At 40.0% G+C, this 22920-nt stretch overlaps 1 protein-coding gene across 1 annotated transcript in view; it reads left to right on the top strand.

Moving 5' to 3' along the window:
* The window catches only part of ERC2 (ELKS/RAB6-interacting/CAST family member 2), a 763823-nt gene that overhangs the window by 169281 nt on the left and 571622 nt on the right, over positions 1-22920 (top strand). The gene's annotated exons all lie outside the window — the stretch shown is intronic.

Here is a 22920-nt window from a genome sequence, read left to right as displayed (position 1 = left end):
ATTTTCAAAATATGTTACATAAATAAATAAAAATTCCAAAAGATATTTGCTTCCAGACCAAGCTAGGTTTCCTGGCATTATATACCTGCTCAGATGGGCAGGACTTCCTATGAGTCACTTGTGTTGTTCAGAAAAATGCCTTCCATGCTGGGACTTACTAATACGAATGCTCCTAGAGGTTTTCTCTGATGTAGATTGTATTTGCTTAGAACATTTGGACAGAATTTTGTGTTTTTGGACTTAGTGTCCTCTGTGCTCATTCTCATTTTTTTCTTTTTCCATGAGGCCTTAGCAATATGCTTGGGAGACCACATGGCTTAGTTTCATATTGAGATGCTTACAGAGGTGTTATGTTGGGCCTGGTCTTCTTATTCTTATTCCAAGGGGGTGATTACAGTGGGCAGACTTCTAAGATGGCCCCAATGATCCCTACTTCTTGTAATTCATGCCCTTGTGTAATCTCCTCCCCTTGAGTATAAGTTGAACCTAGTGCCTTGCTTCTAAACAATAGAATAGGGCAAAGGTAATGGGATGCTGGTAACAACTCCACAATTAGGTTACACAAGACTGTTATTTCCATCTTGTTAGCAGCCTCAATTGCATTCTCAACTTGCATGCTTTTATGAAGCAAGCTGCCATCTGGGAGAAGCTCAAGCAGTAAGGAAGTGAGGGCAGCCTTCGGCCAGTACCAATGAGGAATTGAGACCCGCACTCACACAGCCACAAAGAACTGAAAACTGCCAACAACCACTTAGTGAGCTTGGAAGTGGATTCTTCCCAAGCTGAGCCTTCTGATGAGATGACAGGCCCTGGGCTGACACCTTGCTTATGGGTTGACACCTGCTTTGTGAGACTTTGAAGCAGAGTATCCAGCTAAGCTGTGCCTGGATTCCAGACCCACAGAAACTGAGGTAATAAATGTGAAAATAAGCTGCTGAATTTTGGGGTAATTTGTTACAAAGCAATACATAGCTGATAGGGTTGATCAGAAACTAATCTCTTCCTGCCTTACTTCATAGACTTTCCATTTAGTTTACAGAAGAGAAGCAGTAATTCCTGGCATGACATCACTTGCACTAGAGTGATTGTGGATTTTGAAATTTTGGTCTTATCTCAAAATTCTGATTGGTAGATTTCTGTACTTGAAAAAAGCTGATGCTTTGTTTTGGGGTCATGTTGCATGTATAGGAAGGCTATGGTGCCAAAGAAACCTCCACCTAACAGCACTGCCCTTTATTTTATGTTGGACTCTTGTGGTCAGGGTAGAATCACTCTTATTCTGTTAGTAGATTCTGCTCATTGGTCGCACTTAATAGGTGGTGCCTTGATTCTATTGTGTGGATGCCTCCAATGAAATGAATCTAAGCACAATTTTATTTGTGTTTTATGGGATTAGTTGGTGCTTACAATGATCTGGAATGGATATAGAACATGTTTAGAGTCTTAAACAAGAGCCCACAGAGAGTGGTACAGAAAATGCAGCCCAACACATCCAACTAGTGTCCCTTAGCATCAGGCCAGGCAGTGGATAGCCCTTACCTTGGTTCACCAAGGAAGGAAAATGTAGAAAAGATGTCTCTATGTAAAAATCTTATTTTAAACTTGAACTCAACAAACAAGACTTGGAGGAGTGAAAGGACCCTTCTGAAGAGATTGTGAGAGCCATTTGTTACATTTTAAGGAATTTTGTGAGCCTGCTTTTAAACCATTGATAGCTTGAAGTTGATCATGGTGGGAGTTTTTAAACCATGGCAGTTAGTCAAATGCTGTTCTTAGGGCCTATCCACGCTCCCCTGAAAGACCATTTACCAACACACCTCCAAATAAATCCCATGAAATGTTTACACGCAATACAGAAAGAAGAGGCAAATTAAGTAGTGTAAGAATTATGAGTGCATTAACCACATCATTCACCAAAAGTTTTCATAACAGTGTCTGGATTGATTCTTATGTGTCCGGCATTATAAAGAATGCTTTAATTCTTTATTCTTTATGTGATTCATATTTAATTCTCACAGCCACCTCACTTATTCATTCACTATCCATCCATTGAATGAATACTTATTGAGGATCTGTTTTGGGATAGAGCAGTGATAACCAAGTTTTATTTCATGGTGTTCGTATCCATTGTGATGAACTAGAATACAAATATCTATTTAATAGTTAAGCAGAGAAGAATCATGGATAAAAGAAGAGGATGAAGAACAAGTGACTTGGGTGGGGCCAACTTCATATTGGGTGGTCAGGGAGGGCCTCTGGGAGAGGGTGACACTGTGACGTGAGATCTGAGTGAGGAAAAGGAGCCAGCCATGTAAGGCTCTCAGAAGACTGTTGCAGTCATATGGAAAGACCCACATCCTAAGAGGTAGGTGCTATTATTTTGTCCACTTTACCTGGGGAAACTGAGGGATAAGTTATGTTAAGAAGCTTTCCCAGAGTCCCAGAGCTAACAAGTGGTGATGCTGATGTTTGAATCAGGCTGACTCCAGAGTCTCAGCTATTAGACTGTTTTATTATATCCCTTTTCTGGAAGAATCTTTCTCAAAGTGTGCTCTGCTGAACAGACACTTTTTGGGGGATGTTGATATGTGTTAAGAGAGAAAAAGGGCCACAGGGCCAAATAAACTTGGGCAAATGCTGGATTCCACTGAGTTCACTGCAAATGTGTATCAGTCATTTCCAAGAAGGGGACTAGGGAAGGCAGAGCTTCTCACACTTATTTGACTTGCTTTTCCCCTGTTGCACTGGTGCTCTTTGTAAGACACCTTGGAAAGATGCTATGCTAGAAATTAAATATGTGCTTTTAATTTGTGACCTGCAAAATATGTAATAATATACAAATAGCTGTTTCCCATGGTCAAATAACTGAGTAATATTCTTCATTAGTTATTTTAGGAGGCAAAGTTTAGTGTAAGCTGTTCTCATATTCTCTACTGAGTTTTAGAATGTTCTCTTGTCAGGACTTTTTTTTTTTTAGTGGAAAAAATGTGACTGACTGCTTTTGGTATTAAACCAGTACGAATAATCCAACTTGAACAAAGAGTTGCCTGACCTCAGTTTATTTAAATTAATCTAAAACAGGATTTAAAATATACTTGAAGTTTTAAGTTCAGTGTGTTCCTGATTTCTTTTTAATTTTGCACGCTTCAACCCTGTTGGAGTTAGATGGCATAATGCTGGGGAATGAAGAGCTAGTGGTTTTATTATTCATTCCTAGGCAAAGGTGTTGGACCTCATGTAAACCTCATCTCCTGGAATACTGGCCTCCTTTAGCCTATTGTTCCAGGAGATTTCGAGTTGGCAGGAGTTGCACATTGGAGGGTCAGGTTGCTTTAGTGTCTTGTGTTTTGGTGGTGTGGAAAAGGCTGAGGGTGAAACCACTTTTGTGCCTGGCAAGAAACAACAGAAAGATTATGATCTCAACTTATTTGGAGGACCAAAATGATTGCCTAAGAACTACAACTGATGTGCTAAAATGAGCTGAAGTGTTGGCTGAAACGCAGCATTACTCACTAGTGTTGTCTGGTGTTTTTGGAAACAGGTTGATTTGATAAGACATTGTTTGATGTAGTAATAGATTACCTTGTTCTCTAGCTTTTTCTGAAAAGAACATATTGTTCCATGTAAACAGTTTAGTAATCAAGTACCCAAAATACTACTGATCTCATTAAAGAAAAAGTGGGTTTATATACTAGGATCCTCTTATATTCACTCTCCTTAGTATATTCTTGGCCGGTCCTTAGAGTAGAGTCAGGAGTCTTTGGACTGTAAGATGTTTGAAAGGAAGAGATCTAAGTTCTGCTGCCATGCCTGTTGATCTCCTATGCTAATCCCTTGGGCAGCTTGTCTTTCTTTGGTAACAAAGGCAGAGGAGCACTCAAGTCATCAGTGGCCACAACTGCCAGCACAAGGATAACCTCCAGGAGACTGAGGTTGGGCTTCCCTCCACACTGTGTGTGGGTGTGTGTGTGTGTGGTGGTGGTGGGGAGGATGGGGAGGATGAGAGGGGAAAGCAGCAAAGAGGAGGGCAAGGCAATATGAATTCTTTATCTCCTACTTTATTTATCCAGATTGTTCCCAGGCCAATGAGAGATCCACCAAAGGAAAGTTTGTGACCTAGAAGTTCTTGAGCTCATAAACCTTTTGTGGATGGTTCAGACTTCCCCCCATATAATCTTTGCCCAAACTTCTAAGCTCCATTCTAGTCTACTTGCTCTCAAAACCATATGGCTTCTTTCTTTTTAATACACACTTGTCTCCAATTTTGCTGGATGAGCCATGGTTTTGCTGATGCAGGCTTTTCTAATTCTGAGTCTACAGATTCAATACTTTCTATTTCTACCAACAAAACATATCACAGAAAACATTCCCAAACACAAGCGATCACATAAACATAACATTTTACATACTTTATTTTCCAAGAGTTGTTTCCTATAAATATATTATAGAACCTAACAATTTTTCCCTATTTTAATAAAGTTTCTTACCTGATCAGTACATTCCATCAGTATTCCCCAACCTCAAATATTGCCTGCAGGTGCTCAATAAATATTTGGAAGAATGAAAAATAATTAAAAAAATACCTTGAGTTTTGCTCTGTGGTTTATTTTGCCAGTATTGGAAAAGTTTATGCCCTAGTCAGTGTGGCTGTGTTGGTTGGAGCATTGTCCTGTAACCAAAAGGTTGCAGGTTTGATCCCCAGTTTGGGTGTGTAGGATCTCCAGTCCAGGAGCATATGATCCCTGGTCCGTGCATCTCATATCGATGTCTCTCTCTTTGTCTCTCCCTGACCCTATTCCTCTCTCTCTAAAAGTGATGAAAAAATGTCCTCTGGTTAGGATAAAAAAATAAAGACGTTGATAATGATTATGCAAGTGCCATGTTCTTTTATGTTTCCTCCATCATTGTTCTGTGTTTGGAGTGGAGCAGTAACTTTGAGGGTAACCTTAATGGGAAATTCTCTTTCATTGTTTTCAATGTGTGTTGGGCATCATTGGGCACATGTTGAACACCCATGTGCTGGATGCTTTGGGAGCACCCTTGGCAAGTTTATGGTCTTGTTCAGGGATTCAGGTGGGCATTAGGAGAAACAACTTCACACTTATCAAGGCTTATTCTGTGCCAGGTTACTGTACTAAGTAAATATTGCTGTCATCATCCTCATACACAGGTAAGGAAACTGAGGCATGAAGAGGCAAGTTATTGTTCCCAGTCATTATACAGCAAGTGCTGAAACCAACATCAGAACCTGGGAAGTTTGTCTCCAGAGAATACACTTGACATCATTGCACACTACTGCTTCTTGGGATGGTGCACCCAGGGGACCCCAAATGGCACTTAAATTCTATGCATCTTAGAATAAGAGAGCTGATGACATAGTTGGTCTTCAAAGACAGGCAGGATGTCAACACATATGGGTGGTGGAGAAGTATGATTGGAAAAGCAATGGTGGAGCCAAGCCTTGGATGGGGGACTGCGATTGGTTTGGGGCCCACCGAGTTTGGAGCAGCTGAAACACCACATGTCAAGAGGAGAAGGAGATAAAGATGAACAGGTAGTTTGAGGTCAGGTCCCTGAGGGCTCTCACCGTGGGACAAAGGGGATTGGCCTTTATTAGTTAGGCTCTGGGCAGCCTGTGCAGCAATTTTCCCTGGAGAATGGCATGATCAGAAAGGACTGTTAGTGGTAATCAATAGTGGATTGTCTAGGAAGGGACCGGAGACCTGGAGATAAGTTAGAAGGATACTGTAGCTGTTTAGGTGACCAAGAGTCTGAATCTGGGTGGTGTCTCAGGACCTGTGTGCTGGGAGCTGTAAGGAGCAGACAATCATTGTGGGCCTGGATGGGGGCTGATAGGGGGGACAGTGGGCAGGTGAGTCATCAGCAGGAGGTGCTGGGGTTGAGGAAAGTCTTTGGATGTGTTGAATTTGATGAAAATATTGGTGGAGCTGTCCAAATAGGATGAGAATATGACTGAGGAAATGAAGTTCCAGCCAAGTGCATAAGGCTTTTCTGACTACTGGCTATTTGTTTGTTGGTGTCACACACACACACACACACACACACACACACACACACACACACGATTTTTAAAATTTTTTTTTATTGTTCCAATACATTTGTCTTCATTTACTTACCACCACTCTCCCCCACCCCATTCACCCACACCTCCCCCCCTCAATCCTTCCCCACCTTGGCTTCCTCCATGTGTCCTTCACACCTGTTCCTTGATCTGACCCTTTCCCTTCCCCTCCTTGATATCTCCCTCCCTCCCTCCCATCCCTGTCGGTTTCTTCTTTCAATGTTGCTGGTCATATTTTCCTTGCCTGCTTGCTTTGCTGATTAGGTTCCACTTATAGGTGAGATCATGTGGTATTTGTCTTTCACTACCTGGCTTATTTCACTTAGCAAAATGCTCTCCAGTTCCATCCATGCTGTTGCAAAGGGTAGTAGCTCTTTCTTTCTGCCGTGTAGTATTCCATTGTGTAAATGTGCCATGGTTTTTTGATCCACTCATTTACTGATGGGCACTTAGGTTGCTTCTAGCACTTGGCTATTGTAAATTGTACTGCTATGAACATTGGGGTGCTTACGTTCTTTTGAATTGGTGTTTTGGGATTCTTAGGGTATAATCTCAGCAGTGGAATCACTGGGTCAAAAGGCTGTTCCACTTTTAGCTTTTTGAGGAAATTTCACATTGTTTTCCACAGTGGTTGTACCAGTTTTCATTCCCTCCAAGAGTGTACTAGTGTTCCCTTTTCTCCACAACCTTGCCAGCATCTGTCATTTACTGGTTTATTTATGATGGCCATTTTGACCAGTGGGAAGTGGTATCTCATTGTGGTTTTAATTTGCAGTTCTCTGATGGCTAGTGATGATGAGCATCATCTCATATGTCTCTGGGCCCTGTGTTGTCCTCCTTGGAGAAGTATCTCTACAGGTCCTTTGCCCATTTTTTAATTGGATTGTTTGTCTTCCTGGAGTGGAGACATGTGAGTTCTTTATATATTTTGTAGATCCAGCCCCTGTCTGAGGGATCATTGGCAAATATATGTTCCCATATGGTTGGCTCCCTTTTCATTTTGCTGATGTTTTCTTTAGCTGTGCAGATGCTTCTTATTTTAATGAAATCCCATTTATTTATTTTTTCCTTTATGTCCCTTGCTCTAGGGGACATATTGGTGAAAATATTGCTGTGTGGGATATCTGAGAGTTTCCTGCCTATGTTCTCCTCTAGGACTTTTATGGTGTCACAAATTATATTTAAGTCTTTTATCCACCTTGAGTTTATTTTTGTGTATGGTGTCAGTTGGTGGTCGAATATTAGTTTTTTGCATGTAGCTGTCCAGCTCTCCCAACACCATTTGTTGAAGAGGCTATTTTTACTCCATTTTTTGTTTCTGCCCCCTTTGTCTCATATTAATTGACCATAGAAACTTGGGTTTATTTCTGGACTCTCTATTCTGTTCCATTGATTTATGTGTCTGTTCTTATGTCAGTACCAGACTATTTTGATTACAGTGGCCTTGTAATATAGTTTGATGTCAGGTATTGTGATCCCTCCTACTTTGTTTGTTTGTTTTTTTATTCCTCAAAATTGCTGCAGCTAGTCAGGGTTGTTTATAGTTCCATATAAATTTTTGAAGTGTTTGCTCTATGTCTGTGAAATACATCATTGGTAGTTTAATAGGGATTGTGTTGAATCTGTAAATTGCTTTGGGTAGTATGGACATTTTGATGATGTTAATTCTTCCAGTCCATGAACACAGTATATGCTTCCATTTATTTGTGTCTTTCTTAATTGCTTTCTTCAGCGTTGTATAGTTTTCTGCGTACAGGTCTTTTACCTGTTTGGTTAAGTTTATTCCTAGGTACTTTATTTATTTATTTATTTTTGTTGCTATAGCAAAGGGATTTTTTTCCCCTGATTTCTTCTTCTGATGTTTCATCTTTGGTGTACAAAAATGCCTTCGCTTGCTGAATATTGACTTTGTATCTTGCTCTTTTGCCAAATTCACTTATTAGGTTGAGTAGTTTTTTGGTGGAGCCTATGAGGTTCTCTATGTACACTATCACGTCATCTGCACACACTGATAGTTTTACTTCCTCCTTCCCAATTTGGATGCCTTTTATTTCTTTTTCTTGTCTGACTGCTGTGGCTAGGACTTCCAATACTATGTTGAATAGAAATGGTGAAAGCGGACATCCTTGTGTTGTTTCCGATCTTAGTGGGAAAGCTTTTAGTTTTTGCCCATTGAGTGTGAGGTTGGCTGTAGGTTTTTCATATATGGTCTTTATTATGTTGAGGTGTTCCCTCTCTATTCCCACTCTGCTGCATACTCTGATGATTTGTGATCTCCAAGCCCCCAGTTTGTATGATTCTTCTAAAGGCTGAGTTGTCAGTTATTCCTCCTGTTATTTAGGAGGAGAAAGAAGGAACTGCATACTTCTTCATACCTCTTTTTGAGTAAGCATTTAATTTTGAATACGATATGTCTTTTAAGATTACATAGAATTTTCATTGTCTGATACAGAATTTTCATTGACTGATGCCAACTTTTTATAGATTCCTTTTGTTCTCATTGCATTTGATTTTCTCCTAATTCTCTGTGCAAGATGGATGCAGTGAGCCATTTTAACAGAAAAGTGCTCTCTCTGGATCCTGATTAACCACACATCCAAAACAGGATTTCATTACTTTTACTCTCACATTTTTGATGATACGAAATATATTCATTTTTTGTTTAGCATCATTTGCTTATCTTTAAATTTTAATATGTTCCTTAAAGTTTGAACACTCTATGCTAATATGAAATCATTCAGGTTTTACCCCTTACTGGTTTTAATGAGTGTGATTGTTTGCTTTTTACAGTAACAGAGGCTGGTGGAGCACCAGGGAGCCATTAAGACACAAGGTATTCTGGAACCTGCTGAGAAAAAGAAAGTGGCAGGGCAGGGTGGGGTTGGGAGAATGGTGGGAGTTACGCTAGGAGAGGCTCTTATTACTGCCCTTATTGCCCTGTCCTGCTGCTCTGCCTTGGGTGTGACTTCATTTTGAAAAATACTCTTTTGTTAGCTGACCTGATTTATTATCATCATCACTGGGTAAAACAGTGCACCAGATAAAACCTCCAGAGTGAGAAGGTCCTGCAAGCACCAGTACTGTAAATGGTTCAGTGTGTTTCACAAGCTGCAGCTATGGGAAGTTGAGATGGGCTCAGTTATATCAAAATCCTGTTGCCTTGGGTGGGAACATTAATTAATGGAGGAGGCTTTGTATTTTATGGAACACATTCCATTTTAATGATTTTCTCTGATGCTGCCCATAACCCTGTGAGGGAAATTAAGCAGTGATGACATGTAACATTTATTGGGTACTGAGGAACATCATTGCTAATTATTTTCCTGGAAGTGCCATTTAATCCTTTCAACAATTCTCTGTGGTGGGAGGTGGTTTCCTGCCTTTCAGATGAGGAGGCTGAGGTCCAGAAGGATGCTGTGTCTGACTCAGGTTCTCAAAGTAAGTAGTCATGGATCTGGGGTTCAAATTTGGGTCTGCTGGTTCCAGGCATCTGTTCCTAATCACTCCAGGGATTTCTTTTTTTTTCCCTTTTCTTTTCTTTTCTCTTCTCTTCTTCTCTTTTTATTTCTTTTCCTTCCCTTCCCTTCCCTTCCCTTCCCTTCCCTTCCCTTCCCTTCCCTTCCCTTCCCTTCCCTTCCCTTCCCTTCCCTTCCCTTCCCTTCCCTTCCCCTCCCCTCCCCTCCTCTCCCCTCCCCTCCTCTCCTCTCTCCTTCCTTCCCTCCTTCCTTCCTTTTTTTGTTTTTTTTTAAGCAAGTAACAAATTTACTACATACATATGTATGAGAAATGCACATACATTAGAAAGTCAGAAACTCCACATGCAGGACAGGTTCAGAGATAGAAATGCCAACTTGGTACAGATTCCTTTTGTTCTCACTGCATTTGATTTTTCTCCAAACCCTCTATGCAAAATGGATGCAGTGAGCCATTTTAACAGAAAAGTGCTCTCTCTGGATCCTGATTAACCACACATCCAAAACAGGATTTCATTACTTTTACTCTCACATTTTTGATGATATACAAAATATATTCATTTTTTGTTTAGCATCATTTGCCTATCTTTAAATTTTAATATGTTCCTTAAAGTTTGAACACTCTATGCTAATTTGAAATAGAAAGGGAACATGGATATATAAGGCATTCTCAGCTAGGGTGAAGTAAGGGCCTTGGGGGCTTCAGAGGGTCATTGTAGAATGATAAATGCAGATCTTTAATAAATAGAAGCTTGCCCTGCCATTTTGGTGGGTCAAAAAGTGATAGCTGAGTCTTCCGTTATGGGAAAGGCCTCTAATTTGAGTTCTTCAAGGTAGTCAAGGGATGGGCAGGCTTCTCTTGAGCCTAAAGCTAAAATTGCCTTTAGTTCAAAAGAATCTGCAGATACTTGATATGGAGTAGACCACAGACCAGAATTATGGTCTTCTGACTTCTTGCTCAGAGATATTTTCTCTGTAAGTGCCAAAAAGAAAAAAATGAAAAAGGCTTCACTTTTTTCTTCTTTTTCTTCTTGTCACATCTCATCAGGACTGGTAAATCTGAGAGCTCATGCACCCTGAAAAGGGTGAACAGTGCCACATAGAAGGCAGCATTATGGCTACGTCTCCCCAGTCCAGTTGTGGCTGGTGAAAATTAAAGGGCTTGCTTAAAATGCAAGTGACAGTACTGCACATTCAGCCCTCCTTCAATTCCCAGGGAATAAATTAATCTTTGTGAGCAGAGACTAAGGAAAAAATGAGTGGTACTTAGAGTTGTACCTTCCCCATTTCATCTATTCAAAGTTATCCTTCCCCTAAAGAAATACTTTGCTTCCCCAAACTTAAGTTTACTTTTCTTTTAATTTTTGTTGGTTTCTTTCTATGTCAATTGTGAGATATTAATATTGTATTTAAAACCTCCTGTTGGGTGCCCCATTTTATTATTCTTCTAACTGGCTAAAATTTGGTAAAGCAAAAATCTATTTTTCCACCCACCATGGCTTGGATGTGAAAGGAGTGGCTTTATATATGTTTTCAGTTTGGGATATAGTTTAAAGGGCATCTTAAATGTTTCAGGTAGTGTTAAATAGGGCAATGTGAATGCTTGCTAGATGATTCCTAGGAGGTGCTTATGGTTACAACAGTTGGATATAAAGTTGTTGGATATAAATCCTCCTTACTGAAAGAAAAATATAACTATACTACAGAAGTAGTTTATGGAAAAAGTAAAAAGAAAGAAAAGTGAGTGAGTCTTCAGAGTGAAAATTATAAAGACTTACTATTTGTTTAGCTCAAGAGCTGGCAAAATGATAGCCTGTGGGCCGAATGTGTCCAACCACCTGCCTTTTATTTATTTTTTATTTTTTAGTTTTTTATGGCCTGGGTTTTAAATGGTTACATTAGAAATGGTTGTGCAAGAACTGATATAAGGTCCTCTATTTGCCTTGTGGCCCTCAAAGCCTAGAATATGTACTTTCTTGATCCTTTAAGAAAAAGAGTGGCGACTCATAAGTAGGTTTTGAATCAAGAGGCTTTGATTAAAAGTCTATGTGTAATTAGTTACATTTAGAGTATCAAATTTTACTACTTTCATGTATAGTTTTTGAGGGTTTTTTTTTAAATGAAGAGGCAATTATTTTTTTTCTGTCATTTCTATTCATTTTTCTTTTTTAGTATTAGACCTATGATTTTAATCTCCAGAGTCACAGCACATTGAGTATTGCCAGTTATCACAAAAGTCTGAAGCTCTTTCAGGAGTGTGGAGAGCAGTATGGAGATACCTCAAAAAATTAAAAATAGATCTGCCTTTTGACCCAGCAGTCCCACTTAGGGTAATATATCTGAAGGAACCCAAAACACTAATTTGAAAAAAAAATGAGCACCCATATGGTCATTGCAGCATTATTTACAATCACCAAGATATGGAAGCAGCCTACGTGTCCCTCAGTAGATGAGTGTATAAAACAACTATGGGACATTTACACAATGGAATACTACTCGGCCATGAAAAAGGATAAAATTTTTACCCTTTGCGACAGTATGGATGGTCCTGGGGAGCAGGATGCTAAGTGAAATAAGCCAGTCAGGGAAAGACAAATACCATATGACTTCACTCATATGTGGAATCTAATGGACAAACTGAACTAACAAGGAAAACAGAGACAGATGGAGAGCAGATGACAGCTAGTAGTGGGGAGAGGTGAGGAGGTGGTGGGATTGAGCAAAAAAGGAGAAAGGACTCATGGACATGGACAACAGTGTGGTGATTGTGGCAGGTAGGGAGGTATAAAGGGACTAAATGGGAATGGAAAAATACAATAGAAATAAGAAATATTCCAAATTAATAATAAAAATAGGAATATACATTTTTCCTATTAATAAAAGTAGGAATATACATTTTTTACATGTGTGAAGTATTCACTAACCTATAATGTGCCAGAGAAATGGAGACTGCTGAAAAACTCCAAAAGATTTAGGAATCCCTGGCAATTAAAAGTAGGCTACCAACTCCCCCAACTCGTTTACCTTTTTTTTAAAAAAAAATACCTCTGTTTGTTGGTACTTTTTAGGCATGCACAATTAGTGTTTCAAAAATTTTTGGCTGCTTTTAAGGAAATGGACTGAAAAAAGAAATTGTCCCTGTACTATATATACAAGTGACAAAATATTTACAGCAGTACTTGCTGGTGTGCCATAGAATTGCGAGGCTTGCCTATGGAAAGTATTCCTAATCAAGAGAAGCCAGGGCCTGACCATCCTTTTCTCCTCCTTCAGCTCCCTAAGTGATTAGATCTCTCTGATGTGTGCAGGCTGGGTTGCCAGCCATTGTACACTTTTAGTGGTGAGAGAAAAACCTGCGCGTTATTGGGATTGCTTCCTTGGTGTAGCCCAGAGTTCCTCAACCTTAACACTTTACATTTGTGTTAGGATAATTCTTTGTTGTGAGTTGCCCTGTGCCTTACAGGATGTTGAGCAGCCCGGGCCTCTACTTACCAGAAGCAAGTAGTGCCTTTTTTCTTCTCCCATTTGTGACAACCAAAATGTCTCTAGACATTGCATAATATCCCCTAGGGGACAAAATCACCCAGGTTGTGAGCTTCTGGTGTAGAGTGATTGACACATCCTTTTTGTGGCAGTGGCAAATGGAATGATTCCCAGCCTCACCTTGAAACTGGTTTACTGAGGAAGGGCAGCCCAGATCATGATACTCCTTGACCCAAAGACTGACTGCAGGGGATTGAACTAGGAAACAGATGTGCTGAGGAGCAGTGGGGGGTTGAGCCTGAAAAGAAAACACAAGTGGGGAATGTGTGTGTTTGGACATGAGAGAGAGGGAGATAGAAAGAGAGGGGGCAGGACTGAGAGAGAAGCTGCCTTTAATACCTTACTCATTCCCTCTCAGAAAATGTAGGGCTGGGAACGAGGAAAGCCCTGGAAAAGAAATCTAAGGGAGGGGTTATTGGGAAGTGATTTGATCTGAGGTACCATTTGGGAGAGTTGAGATTTTGTGAAAGTAAAGATTTGATTATCAGGTTTATGGAGATAATAATTATGGATCCAAGAATACACATAAACTTCACTTTTTGACTATCCAACTCTTGTTATTAATTGGCAGTTTTATTTTATAATAAAGATTGTCATCCCTACTTTCTCAAAATGGCCTTTGCATCTCCCTTTCTGTTTTTTAAATAAACATTCTCTACATGAATTGCTACACTGTGTCCCACCCCTTAGCACCACCAAACTTCAGAATAATTTTGGACTGTGGTGGTTTTATCATGTGGAAATGTAGTGCAGATGTTCAGAATTACCTTTTCTTTCTCCCCTTTAAAACATCATGACCACACATGCTTCGCTCTAAGTACCATTAAATATTTTTATTATTACTATTAAAAAAATCTTGCCTCAGGCGGAGTCCCACTAAATCTCAAGTAAAGGCAAATATTTGTGTGTATAAATAGCAGCAAGTATTTATGCATATCACACTAAAAAATCTGAACTCACATTTGGCTTTTTATGCAATCGAAACTTTTATTTTTTGACCCACTGAACCAAGTCCTCTAGTTTTACCTGCTTTTCTTGACTCTAAAACTTTAAGTTCAGACTATAGGATTTTGTTCACAAGTTTTTCTCTTTATCCTGCATATATCTTTGACCTCAGCCTGATCATCTAATGAAATTTGATGGGAGGATTTGAACTGCCAGCATGAATTAGTGCATGTTTTTAAAAGTTATTAATAGAGGAAAGTTCTCTCAGAGAACCCACAGGTGCATGGCAGAGTTTCTGTGTTCTTCCAGTGCCGTGCCCTGGGGCCAGTGGTCCTGAACCCAGGAAATGCTTTATCAATATCCCCCACTTAGAAACCTCTTCATGGAGATTGGCTGCTATTCCACCCTTAATTTCTTTTGGGTTTATTAGTGCCATTTAAAAAAAAATTCTTGGCCAGACTTAAACATATTTTTCTAAATAGTTGCTAAAAAATAGCTGTTTCAATTTAATTACTTGATTCTAGAATCAAGAGCTCCCTTGCCACCTATGTGCATATTTTAGTGTGCTGGAAGCAATCCTGGTTTAGAAAAATGATCTTCTTTAAAGCATTGTGTTTTCCATCACCATCCAAATAGGAGTGCATTGCAAGGTGCTTTTCTTCTAAAGGGCAGAAGAAATCTTTGTCTTTCTGGCAGAATTCATAAAGGAAGGAGGAGGCAAAACCTGACTGTGCCTTAGACAGTAGAAATAACACTTAATGTAAATGTTCTGCTGTACCTTTATGATACCCAGCCAAAGGTCTCTGTTGTACTACTTTTATGATGCATGTCAAGATTTAGATGATTGTAAGGACTCAAGCTTTAGTTGCTTTAAAAGACAGAATAGAATGCTGTGCACTGACTGGATCTTTGCCAGTTCTACACTGGAAACTTGATACACCTTAACAACCTGCCAGGTGCCAACCTCAGTGGGTATCTTTAGGGTGCCTCTTGAGCAACTGTTACAGGTACAGGGATCATGGGAATTTAGTGGGGACTTGAGGATGCCCATGCTATGTGGAGACTTCTGACATGTGATGACACAGGATTCTCCAGAGGACGTGACATCTTTTTGGAGAACTCATTATGTTTTTCTCCTTTTCTAGGCTCACATTATCTTTGCATGCTAGCCTTGTGCTTTGTTGCTTTGCAGACACAAATGTGCTACTTCTTGCATAGAGGACTCAAGGAGAATGGTCCAAAACGACCACATTTCCTGAAATCACAGCAGCCTCCCAAGAAATCTGTGTGGCAAAGTCTGTCTGAGGGCTATCACACAGATAGAGAAAGGTTCATGGAGCCTCATCTTGGGAGGTCCTGGCAGGTTGCTATCTTTGGCATAAATCTAGTGTGGGCATGGAGCTGAGTCCTGCACTTAGATACGCCTAAGAGCAACTGTGTGAGGTGTAGGTGCTGTCATTGCCCCCTTACTTAATCAGGGCAGCTAAAAACTTGCTGAAGACCACACAGGGGATGTGACCTCAGAAATGAGAGTCATTGTATCATCTACTGTTCTGTAGAAAGTCAAAATAACTTCTAGCCGTTTTCCCCCACCCAGTTCCTCTCCTTTCTGATTTGTTTTCTTTGACTCTTTTCTGTTCTATTTAGGTTTCTCATCTGGTTTATATTATGGCTTCATTTAAAATCTTATTCTTTCTCCTAATATATTGATTCTTTTCTCTTTTATTTCGAACCTCAATCATTTTCTTCCTCTGGTGTTTTCATCTGCATTGTTTAATGAGGTTGTCTTTATTATTGTATTCCAAGTAGCAGTTCTGAGGTTTTGCGAGAGACCCAAGAATGCTAGTGAAATTTATAGGAGACTTCTGGCCTAATATAATTTTAATCAGCATTTTTCTTTGCCCCCTACAAAACCTTTTCATTCACCTGCACAAGTTTATACTCCAGTCTCATATCCAGTCTGCATATGAAATGACCTATGCAGAGCACTTTGCACAGGTCTTGGCTCAACAAATATCATTTATGTTTCTTTGAAGAAAGTTGAGGAAAGGATAAACAATAGTTGCCTTCACATCAGTTAGTCTCCTTGTAAAGCAAGTCAGTGTTTCCTTTACAAATCATGGGTTTCTCTCTATAGAATCAAACCTTGCCTGGTACCATTTTACAGGTCAGCTGTTGGGGGCACAGATGTTTGTACTGAGTCACTCAAGAGTGACCTTCTCTCTCTATCCCAGTTTCATCCTAATTTCTTCAGAATGTTATAAAGTGGATCAATCTCTCCTTGTTACAGATGAAGAAACTGGGTCACAGGGAAGTAGGTTACCCTGCCCAAAGCCTTACAGGGAGTCACAATCAGGGTGGCCTCAGGGCCTATATTCCTAACCATGAGGCTGCATTGCCTTTCTGTGTGGGAGGGCTGGGGATGAAGTGCAGCATTTGGGGTCATGAGGACTTGTCATGGGACAGTTACAGCCTATAGTCTCTCCACCACCAACTCCCATCCTGGTCTCCTTAATTCTGTGCCCATCAAATAGGGGCCAGTTTTGAAGGCTATGAGACCAATCATGAGGTAGAATTGAGGTAGTGACAGGAGGAACTGGTGGGGAAAGGAATAGAAGAGGATGCTTTGAAATAGGAACCATGGTGCATGGCAGCTAAGAATGTAAGGATGAGGAGGTGGAGAGACCAGAAAGAAGCTGAAGTTTTTAGCGTGGGACTGGGGTCATTGATAATGCCTGATAGTTACAAGGGAGGCAGGGTTTGGGAAGGGGAAGATGAACTTAATATTTGAAAATACAGGTTTGCATTTCAGGGCAGAAAAGTGGGCTAGAGATGTAGGTTTGGGAACTGTTTATAAGAGGTGGGGTTTAGAGCTTCCCAAAGGGAGAAGGGCCCCCCTTTGATAGAGTTGGAGTACATCTGTGTTTAGGACAAAGAAGGAGGAAGGGAAACAGTGAAAAAAACTGAGAAGGAAATGTCCAGAGAGGATGGAGACCCCAGAAAGCTGAGTGTCCAAGAGCAAGAGAGTTCGTTCTTTCCTTCCTTCCTTCCTTCCTTCCTTCCTTCCTTCCTTCCTTCCTTCCTTCCTTCCTTCCTTCCGTCATTTTACGGAGAGCTTTCAACTCTAAACTGTTTTTAGGGGGACACCGAAATGACAAGAGACCTTGTCATGGGGGCTGTGTGAAAGTGGGGCCTCTGGGCTGGGTCCCTAGGGATGAGGAGAAGTCCACTGACAGATAAGGTAGGAAAGACAGAAGGACGTGTATAGCCTGGGGGTCAGATACATTAGCACATACGATGTTTTTTTCTTAGACCCTCCCAAAAGCTATCTAATTTTAACCACACCTTACTTAATGCCCAAATTGTATTCAAATGTAGTCTTCCTAAAGCATATGCTGTAATCAAACAATATATTTGAAGATTGTCTTAATGCTGTTATGCATGGTTATTTCAGTGAAAAATACTAAAATTGAACTAGTTCTTTTTGGTACTATGAACATGAAAGACTCAAATGAATGACTGGTTTCTTTACTGAGTCCTAGGAACTGGGTGATTCTGGGTATGAATCACTGCAATATCCTAGCATGGTATTGATGGTGGGTAGCAATAGCTAATGCTGAATAATAATAGATGGTTTCATGTGATTCTTGTCAACAGGGTGAATGTTTGAGCTGCAAGAACAGGAAATTATAAAATTTGCATCTAAAAATAATGTTATCCTTTGCTTTTTCAATTGTGACCTCCAGTGTGAAGAAACAAAGACCTCATAGAAACTCAGATAGTTTGCGAAGCCCTTCTTTGTAATCAGCTGATTCAATTTTCTTCAGTATAGTGGCAGAATATTTGTGAGGAAATTAAACTTTATCATACTCTAGCCATTGGTGTTATGGCATCAAATTTTCTATTGGTCTTTTTGGAGAATAGAGCTACCTTTGACCTCAGTGGAAGTTTGCAAAATTACGGCAGCTTTGGAAGACATTTAAATAGAGTTAGAACCTGCAAAGCAGGGTTTCTTGACCGTATCTCTGTTGACATTATGGGCTAGATAATGCTTTGTTTGGTGTGGGAGCCTATGCTGTGAGTTGTAGGATGTCTAGCAACATCATTGACTTTCACCTACAACATCCAGCAGCATCACCACCTGTAGCTGTGGCAATCAGAAATGCCTCCAAACATTGCCAGATGTCTCTGGAGGTCAGGGTAGGGGAAATTGTCCTGATTTGAGAACAACTGGCCAAAAGCCTTACTACTCAAAGTGTGGTCCAACAATCAGCAGGTCATCTGTATCTCCCAGTTGCTTGTTAGGTATGTAGCCCCTCAAGCTCTGCCCCTGGCATCTGGAATCATAATCTGCACTATGGCAAGATGTGTAGGAAAAAGGTGAGCACATGAAGGTTTGAGAAATACTAAGCTCTGCCCAGGGCAGTGTGGTATAGTAGAAGGGCAAGAACTTTGGAGCCAAGCATGGCTTAGCTAATAGCTATGTGACCTTGGCAAGGTGTTCAACCTCTCTGAGACTCAGCTTTTTCCTCTGTAAAATGGGACTAAGAAAACCCTTTGTGTTGTAAGAGTAAAAAAGGTGGAAATCCAGCTGAATCAGCAAAAAGGACACCTGGCCCTTATTAGAATCTCAAATGGGCTGGTTTGCTTTCCTCTCTTTAGAAAGCTGTTTTACTTGGCCCCACTGCACTCACAGTTACTTGAAGTGATGATATAAGAGGTGGAGGAAAAACAATGTGTCTGAATCAGTGCTCTGCAAGTACAGAGGGCCATAAAAATCTCCTTGTTTACGAATTTTTATTTTTGAATTATCTACTTTCTTTGAGCTGTGGCTCTTGTGGTCTGGACTTCCTATTGCTTGGGAAGCTGGGATCCCGTTTCTGGAAAATCCATTATCCTGGTCCTTGTGAACTCTTAATGATCTCATTTAGAAGCCAGATTCTAAAGGTGGGAAAGGTGAAATTGACAGCAGCTAAATATAAAACTGTTTAAGGAAGAGGCTTACACTGGTAGACTTTATTCCTGTCCTATAGCACATGGAATTTGAGATGGGGCAATTATTTTTATGAATATTAGTAGACTTTTTAGTTATGCAAAATAAGGATAAATATTCCAGCCTTGGAATAAACTGATTGTTCCAGGATTTCAAAATTTCCCCTTTTTCTCTTTCTCTGACTATGACATTGCCTTCATATAACCGCATGGATTTTTAAATTTCTCACCCTCGTATATGAAGAATAGCTGTTCTCATGCTTTTGGCCAGCAGTTTTTTGTGTTTTTTTCATAATTCTTTTAAAAATAATGTATTAAATAGGTACATGCACACATGCAATCACTCATACAAGTGATATATGAATCTGACTTGTGACAACAATTTTTTAGGCAAATCACAGGTAGCTTATCTCAAGTGTTCTGATGCTATGAAGATGAAGGGACATTGTCCAGGACCAATGTTCAGTTGTGTAGATTGGGTACTGCACACCTCTGGAGGCACCATGTGTATCGTGGACATCATAGATTTGCATATATATTATGACTGTCAGAAGGTGGCAACACAGTCCCTTTTTCTAACAAAATCACTGTATAGCAACAGTGTTTTGGCAGATGGAGGTACAGTGTTTTGAAGAAAGGGTTTCCTTTTCTAATTTGCACAAGGACACTATGTGGACTGGTTGTAGCCTCACCGTCTTTCCTTTCTTTGGGAGATTCTACTCTGGTATGCAGAATCATACAAATCATTTTCTCTGATGTCAGAATGAGCCCAGGAGCCATAGAAAGGTACAATTTGTTTAATTTCCACATTTGCAGAATATGAAAAAAATCCTGCATTAAAGGGGTGTCCTCAAGTATTACTTTCATCTTAAAACTATTGCTAATGGTTCTGTATGTGTTGCCATCTTTCCCAAGTGAAGCAGAAATAATTTAAGAAGTATTGTAGAAGAGGTTTACCAACATTAAACCCAGCAAAGAATAGTTAGGATATACCAAAGAATCTCATTGGGTTAAGTTGGTTGATGATCAGCTGACATGAAGGAAGGTGGGTAACATGGTGGTTGTGCTGAGAGATGGGGACAACAGTACCTCTTTCCTACATGAGACTGCATCTCGTGTACATTCTTTTTCAGTACTTTGCTTCTTGAATTGGAGGGCTGTTCACATAACTTAGCATTGGTCATGCGAACACATGACTTGGTCATTGTCATACCTTGGGTTGCCACATTTCACACATATTCTTGTAGTTATTCCACTTTATCTCCATTTCTTTCTAGAGATAGTCTGCAGTTTTACATGGAATTACACTTGAATAGTCACTGAGGAGCAGAAAGTGTTTCTGCTCGCCTCTCTAGATGCAGCAGCATTGGCGATGCAGATTGCAGATGCTCTCCTAGATGGGCATAGCAGGGAAGAGAGGATGCAGTTACTGACAGGGAACCAGGCAGGGGAATCTTCTTTACTTTTCAGGTGGTAAATTTTGGGGGTTGTTTTTCTTGGGTGTGGATGTGCCTGAATAGGTCATTTTGACCGATTTGCAAAGAAGGCTGTCCCCTAGATTTTTTTGGTGGTCATGTCGTTTTCATGGCTGTTAGTGCTATGGTTCTCAGTTGAAAGCGCAAGTTATGGGATGTGGGGTAAATGATTTGTTCTTAATAGTGGTAATGAAACGTGCAATAATGTGTTAAAACTGAATTATATAATTATAATATAATAATGATACAATTAATAGGTGCAAGATTAGATAGATTATATAATAGAAAGCTTATTTTGGGTCCATGGTCTCACCTAACTCTCATATAATTTCCCGAGAAAGTTTCTGTTGTTATCTTTATCTTATAGATGTAGAAACTGAGGCTTAGAGAGGTGAACTTTATACTGTTAGGAGGTGGAGGAAATGGGACTTGAACCCAAGTTTGACTAACAGATTTCCACTCACATTTATGTTTCCATAAGCTAAGAAGACAAGGGGTTGTGCATAAGCACATCTCTGGGCACTGTCCACAAGCATGTGTGAATGTCACTGTTCTGGGTAGGATGACTGACTGTCCCAGTTATGATAGTAAGGGAGTCCTAGGACATAGGACTTTCAGTGTAAAAATTGGAGAAGTCCTGGGCAAATCGGGAGGAGTTGGTCACCCTACTGCTGCGTGCTGCGGTGGGGACAAGGTAAGGAAGGAAAAGGTGGGAACCACTGGTTGCTTCATCGTCCTTGCTATTGTTATGTGTATTCTGGACAGTCTGGATGAGTTTGTGGTTTTTCCATTAAACTTTTTCAGGATATGAAGAAAATGTGTGAAGAGAGCATAAGGCAGGTCTTTTAGGCAGCTCCTCAGGCAGGATCATCAGGGTCTCTCTAGAAGCAGGTGAAGAAGTTATAATAAATACATAAAGAGCCTGCCATGATGGTGGGAACACACTTACTTGCCCACTATGGTTGCATTTCAGCCAGATGTTTCAGTTCTGTTTCTTTCTAAGTAGATAGATTTTAGTAATTTTGTGTCAGTGGGGTAGGGAGATAGGTGGTTCATACCCTCACATGACCCCACCCTGAATGTGAACTGTTTTCCTCCCTTACAGGATTTTAGAAACTAGAATGTAGTATTTAACAACCATCCACATTATTGTACTGGAGAAAATATGCTCATTTTAAAATGGAAATTTGCTACTTGGAAGTGTCTACTCCTTCGAGGAAACTCTTTAGGTTTGATTATCTCATGTTGGAAGATCTCCCTGTGGGCCTGGCAGTCGTACAAGCAGAAATTTATTTGATTAGTTTTTTTGTAAAAATGAGAATGATTTGTCTTAAAAAATTTTAGGGGCTCCAGTGTTCTCATTGGAAACTTAGTTTTTTTTTTGGTTTTTGGTTTTTAAAAAATAAAACATTTGCCTATCTGGTCACACGTTGTGTGTGTGTGTGTGTGTGTGTGTGTGTGTGTGTGTGTGTATGTTTGGTCTATTTTTTCCTTCTCAAACTGTTTGCATGTGGAGAGGAGATATCTGTGCCTCTTCAGGACATCTGCTGTTTGTTGTTATAGCTGCCTTTGGAATGCTGTCCTTGGAATGGCTTCCAATGCGGAGTGTCCGTGTTCAGTGCTTCATCAACTGATGGTATGGGAGAAAAGAACTTTCTTTCTAAAGACAACTCCCCAAATGACCAGAGCCTTGCTCTTTACATGTCAACACTTTCAAAAATGATTAACCACTTTGAGGAAAATCTTTATAAATTACAGCTTTTTGAATACTTCCTGGCTTTCTTACACAGATTGTGTCCTCAGCGGATTGGAATTGTTTCTTCATAGCTCAGGTTCAAGAATAGAAGTGTCTGTTATTCTTTCCAGTGAAGGGGTTGGGTGCATTTCGATGGTGTTGGGAAAACAAGGTTAGTTGCCTCTCTTCTAAGTGGGTTCAGATGATCTCCTTTAATGTCTACCTTTGGTGTTTGGTTTTGTTTGTTTTGTTTTGATTTGTCCTATGATGCTAGAGATCACCTATCACTGTTGACGATATTGGTGTCTCTAGTACTTTTCTCACATTTCAACCTTTTATTTCTAATTTCAGAAATAAAAGGGAATCAGATTTCCAAACTTGTTAGAAGGGTGTAAAGTAACTAGGGTCTGAGCAGATTCATCTATGAGTAAATTAAGTGTATCTTTGTATAGAACTTGGATCATTGAAGGTAGGACTATCAGATAAATGAGGTATGTTCGGATATCTCCTTTGGGTTGTGACACCGGTGAAATAAAGCTTGTGAGGAATTTGAGATCAGTACCAGGAAGGACCTCAGGTTTCAGAATGTTAAGTTGTCTTCACTTCTTTTCATTCAAAATGGTGATAGGAACTCAGTTCTTTTCAGATATCTAATATTTGAACATGTAACAGAAT

This window comes from Pteronotus mesoamericanus, unplaced genomic scaffold, assembly GCF_021234165.1.
Source record: "Pteronotus mesoamericanus isolate MK-2021 breed Mesoamerican mustached bat unplaced genomic scaffold, CSHL_Meso_final scaffold_54, whole genome shotgun sequence".
Lineage (NCBI taxonomy): Eukaryota > Metazoa > Chordata > Mammalia > Chiroptera > Mormoopidae > Pteronotus > Pteronotus mesoamericanus.
The sequence above is the reverse complement of the archived record's forward strand: the minus strand, read 5'-3'. Positions and strand labels throughout refer to the sequence as shown.